General features: G+C 39.4%; 1 non-coding gene across 1 annotated transcript; it reads right to left on the reverse strand.

Annotated features, from left to right (window-relative positions):
* Nucleotides 1–6,072: 6,072 nt before the first annotated feature.
* On the reverse strand, nt 6,073–6,180 carry LOC112753816 (small nucleolar RNA R71). The gene has a single exon (XR_003178181.1). It is a non-coding gene; the product is annotated as a small nucleolar RNA R71 (small nucleolar RNA).
* Nucleotides 6,181–10,006: the final 3,826 nt, after the last annotated feature.

Consider the following 10,006-nt stretch of genomic DNA (forward strand, 5'->3'; position numbering starts at 1 on the left):
AACTGGGAAGTGTATGGATGAATCCATCATCCTTGGCAGACCCTTCCTAGCCACAGCCAAAGCTGTGATTGATGTTGACAGAGGAGAATTGATCATTCAAGTGAATGAAGACTCCATTTTGTTTAAAGCTCAAGGATATCCCTCTGTCACCATGGAGAGGAAGCATGAAGAGCTTCTCTCAATACAGAGTCAAACAGAGCCCCCAAAGTCAAACTCTAAGTTTGGTGTTGGAAGGCCACAACCAAACTTTAAGTTTGGTGTTAAACCCCCACATTCAAACTCTAAGTTTGGTGTTGGGAGGTTCCAACATTGCTCTAAACATCTGTGAGGCTCCATGAGAGCCACTGTCAAGCTATTGACATTAAAGAAGCGCTTGTTGAGAGGCAACCCAATTTTTACTTATCTATGTTAAATTTCTATTTTCTTTTGTTATTTTGTGTTTTATGTAGGTTGATGATCATGTGAAGTCACAAAAACAATTGAAAAAGCAAGAACAAAAGGAAAAACAGAATGAAAAATAGAACACCCTGGAGGAGAAACTTACTGGCGTTTAAACGCTAGTAAGGGTAGCAGAATGGGCGTTAAACGCCCAGTCTGGCACCATTCTGGGAGTTTAACGCAGAAATAGGCACCAGACTGGCGTTTAACGCCAGAAATGGGCAAGAAGCTGGTGTTAAACGCTAGAAATGGGTAGCAGCCTGGCGTTTAACGCCAGGATTGGCAGCAAGGAGCATTTTTGCACACCACAAGGTGCAGGGATGAGAAATCCTTGACACCTCATGATCTGTGGACCCCACAGGATCCCCACCTACCCCACCTCTCTCTCTCTTCTTCACCCATTCACCAACCACCTCAATACCTCTTCCCCAAAAACCCCTCACCTATCAAATCCCACCACTCTCTTTACCACTCACATCCATCCTTCATAAAACCCCACCTACCTCACCATTCAAATTCAAACCACTTTTCCACCCAAACCCACCCATAATGGCCGAACCATACCCCCCTCTCAACTCCTATATAAACCCATCTTCACTCCTTCATTTTCACACAACATACACACTACCCATCCCCCTTGGCCGAAACACAAAGCCCCCTCCATCTCCTCTATTTCTTCTTCTTCTACTCTCTTCTTTCTTCTTTTGCTCGAGGACGAGCAACCTTCTAAGTTTGGTGTGGTAAAAGCTAAAGCTTTTTGTTTTTCCAAAACCATTTATGGCACCAAAGGCCAGAGAAACTGATGAGCGGATAATTTATACGCTTTTTGGCATTGTTTTTATATAATTTTCAGTATGATTTAGTTAGTTTTTAGTATATTTTTATTAGTTTTTAATTAAAAATCACATTTCTGGACTTTACTATGAGTTTGTGTGTTATTCTATGATTTCAGGTATTTTCTGGCTGAAATTGAGGGACCTGAGCAAAAATCAGATTCAGAGGTTGAAGAAGGACTGCAGATGCTGTTGGATTCTGACCTCCCTGCACTCAAAGTGGATTTTCTGGAGCTACAGAACCCCAAATGGCGCGCTTTCAGTTGCGTTGGAAAGTAGACATCCAGGGCTTTCCAGAAATATATAATAATCTATACTTTTCTGGAGTTTAGATGACGCAAATCGGCGTTGAACGCCAGGATTGGCAGCAAGGGGCATTTTTGCACGCCACATGGTGCAGGGATGAGAAATCCTTGACACCTCAAGATCTGTGGACCCCACAAGATCCCCACCTACCCCACCTCTCTCTCTCTTCTTCACCCATTCACCAACCACCTCAATACCTCTTCCCCAAAAACCCCTCACCTATCAAATCCCACCACTCTCTTTACCACTCACATCCATCCTTCATAAAACCCCACCTACCTCACCATTCAAATTCAAACCACTTTTCCACCCAAACCCACCCATAATGGCCGAACCATACCCCCCTCTCAACTCCTATATAAACCCATCTTCACTCCTTCATTTTCACACAACATACACACTACCCATCCCCCTTGGCCGTAACACAAAGCCCCCTCCATCTCCTCTATTTCTTCTTCTTCTACTCTCTTCTTTCTTCTTTTGCTCGAGGACGAGCAACCTTCTAAGTTTGGTGTGGTAAAAGCTAAAGCTTTTTGTTTTTCCAAAACCATTTATGGCACCAAAGGCTAGAGAAACTGATGAGCGGATAATTTATATGCTTTTTGGCATTGTTTTTACATAATTTTCAGTATGATTTAGTTAGTTTTTAGTATATTTTTATTAGTTTTTAATTAAAAATCACATTTCTAGACTTTACTATGAGTTTGTGTGTTTTTCTATGATTTCAGGTATTTTCTGGCTGAAATTGAGGGACCTGAGCAAAAATCAGATTCAGAGGTTGAAGAAGGACTACAGATGCTGTTGGATTCTGACCTCCCTGCACTCAAAGTAGATTTTCTGGAGCTACAGAACCCCAAATGGCGCGCTTTCAATTGCGTTGGGAAGTAGACATCCAGGGCTTTCCAGAAATATATAATAATCCATACTTTTCCAGAGTTTAGAAGACGCAAATTGGCATTGAACGCCAGTTCCATGTTGCAGTCTGGCGTTCAGCGCCAGAAACAAGTTGCAAAGTGGAGTTCAACGCCAGAAACACGTTACAAACTCGCGTTCAACTCCAAGAATGACCTCTCCACGTGTAAACTTCAAGCTCAGCCCAAGCACATACCAAGTGGGTCCCGGAAGTGGATTTCTGCATCATTTACTCATTTCTGTAAACCCTAGTAACTAGTTTAGTATAAATAGGACTTTATGCTATCTTTGTAAGGGATCTTTGATTAGTTTTATGATATCTTAGACTTTCATGGGGGCTGGCTATTCGGCCATGCCTGGACCGTTATCACTTATGTATTTTCAAACGGTAGAGTTTCTACACTCCATAGATTAAGGTGTGGAGCTCTGCTATTCTTTATGAATTTATACAAAGTACTACTGTTTTTCTATTCAATTCAAGCTTATTCCTATTCTAAGATATCCATTCGCACCCAAGAACATGATGAATGTGATGATTATGTGACGCTCATCATCATTCTCACCTATGAATGCGTGCCAGACAAACACTTCCGTTCTACATGCAAACAAGCTAGAATGAGTTTCTCTTGGATATCTAATACAGAGGACCGAGTCCGAGATATTGGAATCTTCGTGGTATAAGTTAGAACCCATGGATGGCCATTCCTGAGATCCGAAAAGTCTAAACCTTGTCTGTGGTATTCCGAGTAGGATCCGGGAAGGGATGGCTGTGACGAACTTCAAACTCGCAAGTACTGGGCGTAGTGACAGATGCAAAAGGAGGGTGAATCCTATTCCAGTATGATCGAGAACCTCCAGATGATTAGCCATGCAGTGACAGCGCATCGGACCATTTTCACAGAGAGGATGGGAAGTAGCCATTGACAAGGGTGATGCCCTACATACACCTTGCCATGGAAAGGAGTAGGAAGGATTGGATGAAGACAGCAGGAAAGCAGAGGTTCAGAGGGACAAAAGCATCTCTATATGCTTATCTGAAATTCTCACCAATGAATTACATAAGTACCACTATCCTATTTTATATTTTATTTATTTTCATCCACTATAATTTCTTAAAACAATTTAATCCGCCTGACTGAGATTTACAAGATGACCATAGCTTGCTTCATTCCAAGAATCTCCGTGGGATTCGACCCTTACTCACGTAAGGTATTACTTGGACGACCCAGTGCACTTGCTGGTTAGTTGTGCGAAGTTGTGAAGTTATGTTTGGACCATGGTATTGTGCACACGTTTTTGGAGCCATTGCCAGGGAATCAATTTTGAACAACAATTTCACATCTAGATCACAATTTCGCACACCAAGTTTTTGGCGCCGTTGCCGGGGATTGTTCGAGTTTGGACAACTGACGGTTCATCTTGTTGCTCAGATTAGGTAATTTTATTTTAATTTTAAGCTTTTTATTTCTTATTTTCGAAAAATACAAAAAAATAATTTCTTCTTTTTCATTTTTTTCCAATTAGTTTTCGAAAAATAAAAAAAAAATTAACAAAATCATAAAATCAAAAATAATTTGATGTTTCTTGTTTGGGTTTAGAGTCAAGATTTAAGTTTGGTGTCAATTGCATCTTTTTAATTTTCTAAAAATTATTTTTGAAAATTCATGCATTGCATTCTTCATGATCTTCAAGTTGTTCTTGGCGAGTCTTCTTGTTCGATCTTCATATTTTCTTCTTTTGTGTCTTTCCTTGTTTTTCATATGCATTCTTGAATTATTAATGTCTAAAGAATAAAAATTTTTAAGTTTGGTGTCTTGCATGTTTATCTTTTCTTAAAAATTTTCAAAAATAAGTTCTTGGTGTTCATCTTGACATTCAAAGTGTTCTTGGTGTTCATCTTGACATTAATAGTGTTCTTGCATGCATCACATGTTTTGATCCAAAAATTTTCATGCATTGAGTCAATTTTGTGTTTTTCTCTTTCATCATTAAAAATTCAAAAATAAAAAAATATATCTTTCCCTTTTTCACTCATAAATTTTCGAAAATCTGAGTTGACTTTTTCAAAACTTTTTAAAATTTAGTTGTTTCTTGTGAGTCAAATCAAATTTTCAATTTGAAAATCCTATCTTTTTCAAAATCTTTTTCAAAAATCAAATCTTTTTTATTTTTTCTTATTTATTTTCGAAAATTATAAAAATATTTTTCAAAAATCTTTTTCTTAATTCTATCTCATAATTTTCGAAAATATTACTAACAATTAATGTGATTGATTCAAAAATGTAAAGTTTGTTACTTGCCTAATAAGAAAGGTTCAATCTTTAAATTTTAAAATCAAATCTTTTTGTTTCTTGTTAGTCAAGTAATCAACTTTAATTGTCGAAATCAAATCTTTTTAAATTTCTTTTTCAAACCTTTTTCAAAATAATTCTCAACCATATCTTTTTCAATTTCAATCATATCTTTTTCGAAATCAAATTTAAAATCTTTTCTAACTTCTTTTCTAACTTCCTATCTTTTCAAAATTTGACTTTCAAATCTTTTTCAATCAATCTTATCTTTTTGTTTCAATCACATCTTTTTCAAATTTCAATATTATCTTTCCAAAATTTGATTTTCAAAATCTCTTAACTATTTAACTTTTTGTTTGATTCTTATCTTTTTCAAAACTGCCCAACTAACTTTCTACCTTTAATTTTCGAAAATCCCTCCCTCTTTTTTTCAAAATTCCTTTTTAATTAAGTAATTGTTTTAAATTTTAATTTTTAATTTAATTTCAAACTTTAATTTTCGAAATTTAACTTTAAATTTAATTTTTATTTTAATTAATTTTCGAAATTCTCTCACCTCTCATCTCCTTCTATTTATTTATTCATCTACTAACACTTCTCTTCCACCCAAAAATTCGAACCCCATCCTCCTCTCTGTGTTCGAGTTTTTCCTCTTCTCTTCCTTATATTACATTCTTCTCTTCTTCTACTCACATAAAGGAATCTCTATACTGTGACATAGAGGATTCCATATTTTCTGCTTTCTTCTTCTTTTTCATATGAGCAGGAACAAGGATAAGAACATCCTTGTTGAAGCTGATCCTAAACCTGAAAGGACTCTGAAGAGGAAGCTAAGGGAAGCTAAAGCACAACTCTCTGGAGAAAATCTGACAGAAATTTTTGAAAAAGAAGAAGACAATATGGCCGAAAATAATAATAATGAAAGGAGGATGCTTGGTGACTTTACTGCACCTAATTCCAATTTACATGGAGGAAGCATCTCAATTCCTGCCATTGGAGCAAACAACTTTGAGCTTAAACCTCAATTAGTTTCTCTGATGCAACAGAACTGCAAGTTTCATGGACTTCCATCTGAAGATCCTTTTCAATTCTTGACTGAATTCTTGCAGATCTGTGATACTGTTAAGACCAATGGGGTTGATCCCGAGATCTACAGGCTTATGCTTTTCCCGTTTGCTGTAAGAGACAGAGCTAGAGTGTGGTTGGACTCTCAACCCAAGGATAGCCTGAACTCTTGGGATAAGCTGGTCACGGCTTTCTTAGCCAAGTTCTTTCCTCCTCAAAAGCTTAGCAAGCTTAGAGTGGATGTTCAAACCTTCAGACAGAAAGAAGGAGAATCCCTCTATGAAGCTTGGGAGAGATACAAGGAACTGACCAAAAAGTGTCCTTCTGACATGCTTTCAGAATGGACCATCCTGGATATATTCTATGATGGTCTGTCTGAGTTATCAAAGATGTCACTGGACCATTCTGCAGGTGGATCCATCCACCTAAAGAAAACGCCTGCAGAAGCTCAAGAACTCATTGACATGGTTGCAAATAACTAGTTCATGTACACTTCTAAAAGGAATCCTGTGAATAATGGGACGCCTATGAGGAAGGAAGTTCTTGAAACTGATACTCTGAATGCCATATTGGCTCAGAATAAAATATTGACTCAGCAAGTCAATATGAACTCTCAGAATCTGAATGGATTGAAGGAATCATCCAACAGTACTAAAGAGGCATCTTCTGAAGAAGAAACTTATGATCCTGAGAACCCTGCAATAGCAGAGGTGAATTACATGGGTGAACCTTATGGAAACACCTATAACCCCTCATGGAAAAATCATCCAAATTTCTCATGGAAGGATCAACAAAAGCCTCAACAAGGCTTTAATAATGGTGGAAGAAACAGGTTTAACAATAGTAAACCTTTTCCATCATCCACTCAGCAACAGACAGAGAATTCTGAGCAGAATCCATCTAGCTTAGCAAATTTAGTCTCTGATCTATCTAAGACCACTGTGAGTTTCATGATTGAAACAAGGTCTTCCATTAGAAATTTAGAAGCACAAGTGGGCCAGATGAGTAAAGGAATCACTGAAACCCCTCCTAGTACTCTCCCAACCAATACAGAAGAGAATCCAAAGAGAGAGTGCAAGGCCATTGATATAACAATCATGGCCGAACCTACAAGGGAGGAAGAGGACGTGAATCCCAGTAAGGAAGATCTCCTGGGACGTCCAGTGATCAACAAGGAGTTTCTCTTTGAGGAACCAAAGGACTCTAAGGCTCATCTAGAGACCATAGAGATTCCAATGAACCTCCTTATGCCCTTCATGAGCTCTGATGAGTATTCTTCTTCTGAAGAGAATGAGGATGTTACTGAAGAGCAAGTTGCCAAGTACCTTGGTGCAATCATGAAGCTAAATGCCAAATTATTTGGTAATGACACTTGGGAAGATGAACCTCCCTTGCTCATCAATGAACTGAGTGATCTGGATCAACTGGCATTACCTCAGAAGAAAAAAGATCCTGGAAAGTTCTTAATACCTTGTACCATAGGCACCATGACCTTTGAGAAGGCTCTATGTGACCTTGGGTCAGGGATAAACCTCATGCCACTCTCTGTAACGGAGAAACTGGAAATTCTTGAGGTACAGGCTACCAATTTCTTATTAGAGATGGCAGACAAATCTATGAAAATGGCTTATGGACTAGTAGAGGATGTGTTAGTAAAGGTTGAAGGCCTTTACATCCCTGATGATTTCATAATCCTAGACACTGGAAAGGATGAGGATGAATCCATCATCCTTGGAAGACCCTTTCTAGCCACAGCAAGAGCTGTGATTGATGTAGACAGAGGAGAATTGATCCTTCAACTGAATGAGGACAACCTTGTGTTTAAAACTCAAGAATCTCCTTCTGTAACAATGGAGAGGAAGCATAGAAAGCTTCTCTCAGTACAGAGTCAACTAAAGCCCCCACAGTCAAACTCTAAGTATGGTGTTGGGAGGCCTCAACCAAACTCTAAGTTTGGTGTTGAACTCCCATATCCAAACTCTAAGTTTGGTGTTGGGAGTCTATAAAATTGACTTGATCACCTGTGTGGCTCCATGAGAGCCCACTGTCAAGCTATTGACATTAAAGAAGCGCTTGTTGGGAGGCAACCCAATTTTTATTTATCTAATTTTATTTTTATTTTTATTGTTCTTTCATGTTTTATTAGGTTCATGATCATGTGGAGTCACAAAATAAGTACAAAAATTAAAAATAGAATCAAAAATAGTAGAAGAAAAATTACACCCTGGAGGAAGGACTTACTGGCGTTTAAACGCCAGTAAGGAGCATCTGGCTGGCGTTCAATGCCAGAACAGAGAATGGATCTGGCGTTGAACGCCAGAAACAAGCAACATCCTGGCGTTCAAATGCCAAGAATGCACCCTGAGAAGAGCTGGCACTGAATGCCAGAAACAAGTATAGAACTGGCGTTCAACGCCAGAAACATGCTGCATCTGGGCGTTGAACGCCCAGAACAAGCATCAATTCAGCGTTTAAACGCCAGAATTGCATGCAAAGGCGTTTTACATGCCTAATTAGTGCAGGGATGCAATTCTTTGACACCTCAGGATCTGTGGACCCCACAGGATCCCCACCTACCTCCACTCATATTCTTCCCTCTTCTCGACACTCACCATTCCCAATAAACAGCCTGCCCCAAAACCCTTCACCAATCACCTTAATCTTTCTTTCCTAGTACCCCTTCACCACTCACATCCATCTACTCTTCCCCAAAAACCCCACCTACCTTCAAAATTCAAAATCACTTTCCCGCCCAAAACCCACCCCATATGGTCGAACCTACTCCCTCTCCCCTCACTATATAAACCCCTCCATCCCTCCTTCATTTTCACACAACACAACCCTATCCTCTCTTTACCTTGGCTGAATACACACCCCTCCCTCTCCTCCATATTTTCTCTTTTTCTTCTTCTTTTCTTTCTTCTCTTGCTCGAGGGCGAGCAATATTCTAAGTTTGGTGTGGTAAAAGTATAAGCTTTTTGTTTTTCCATTACCATTGATGGCACCTAAGACCGGAGAAACCTCTAGAAAGGGGAAATGGAAGACAAAAGCTTCCACCTCCGAGTCATGGGAGATGGAAAGATTCATCTCCAAAGCCCATCAAGACCACTTCTATGATGTTGTGGCCAAGAAGAAGGTGATCCCCGAGGTCCCTTTCAAACTCAAGAAAAATGAGTATCCGGAGATCCGACATGAGATCCAAAGAAGAGGTTGGGAAGTCCTAACCAACCCCATTCAACGAGTCAGAATCCTAATGGTTCAAGAGTTCTATGCCAATGCATGGATCACTAGGAACCATGATAAAAGTAAGAACCCGAACCCAAAGAATTATCTTACCATGGTTCGGGGGAATTACTTAGATTTTAGTCCAGAAAATGTAAGGCTGGCGTTCAACTTACCAATGATGGAAGAGAACGCACGCCCCTACACAAGAAGAGTCAACTTTGATCAAAGGTTGGACCAAGTCCTCATGGACATATGTGTGGAAGAAGCTCAATGGAAGATTGACTCAAAAGGCAAACCAGTTCAACTGAGAAGATTGCACCGTAAGCCTGTAGCTAGAGGATGGTTGGAGTTCATTCAACGCTCAATCATTCCTACTAGCAACCGGTCTGAAGTTACTGTAGACCGGGCTATCATGATCCATAGTATCATGATTGGAGAGGAAGTAGAAGTTCATGAGATTATACCTCAAGAACTCTACAAGGTGGTTGACAAGTCCTCCACTTTGGCAAGGTTAGCCTTTCCTCACCACATTTGCCATCTATGAAATCCGGCTGGGATTGACATAGAGAGAGATATCCTCATTGATGAGGACAAGCCCATCACTAAGAAAATGATGGAGCCAACAAGAGAGCCTATTCATGGATCTCAAGGGACGCATGAAGAAGCTCATCACTAAGAAATCCCTGAGATGCCTCAAGGGATGCACTTTCCTCCACAGAATTTTTGGGAGTAAATCAACACCTCCATAGGAGAACTAAGTTCTAACATGGGAAAACTAAGGGTGGAACGTCAAGAGCACTCCATCATCCTCCATGAAATTAGAGAAGATCAAAGAGCAATGAGGGAGGAGCAACAAAGACAAGGAAGAGACATAGAAGAGCTCAAGGACATCATTGGTTCCTCAAGAAGGAAACGCCACCATCACTAAGGTGGACT

This window comes from Arachis hypogaea, chromosome 15 (assembly GCF_003086295.3).
Source record: "Arachis hypogaea cultivar Tifrunner chromosome 15, arahy.Tifrunner.gnm2.J5K5, whole genome shotgun sequence".
NCBI lineage: Eukaryota > Viridiplantae > Streptophyta > Magnoliopsida > Fabales > Fabaceae > Arachis > Arachis hypogaea.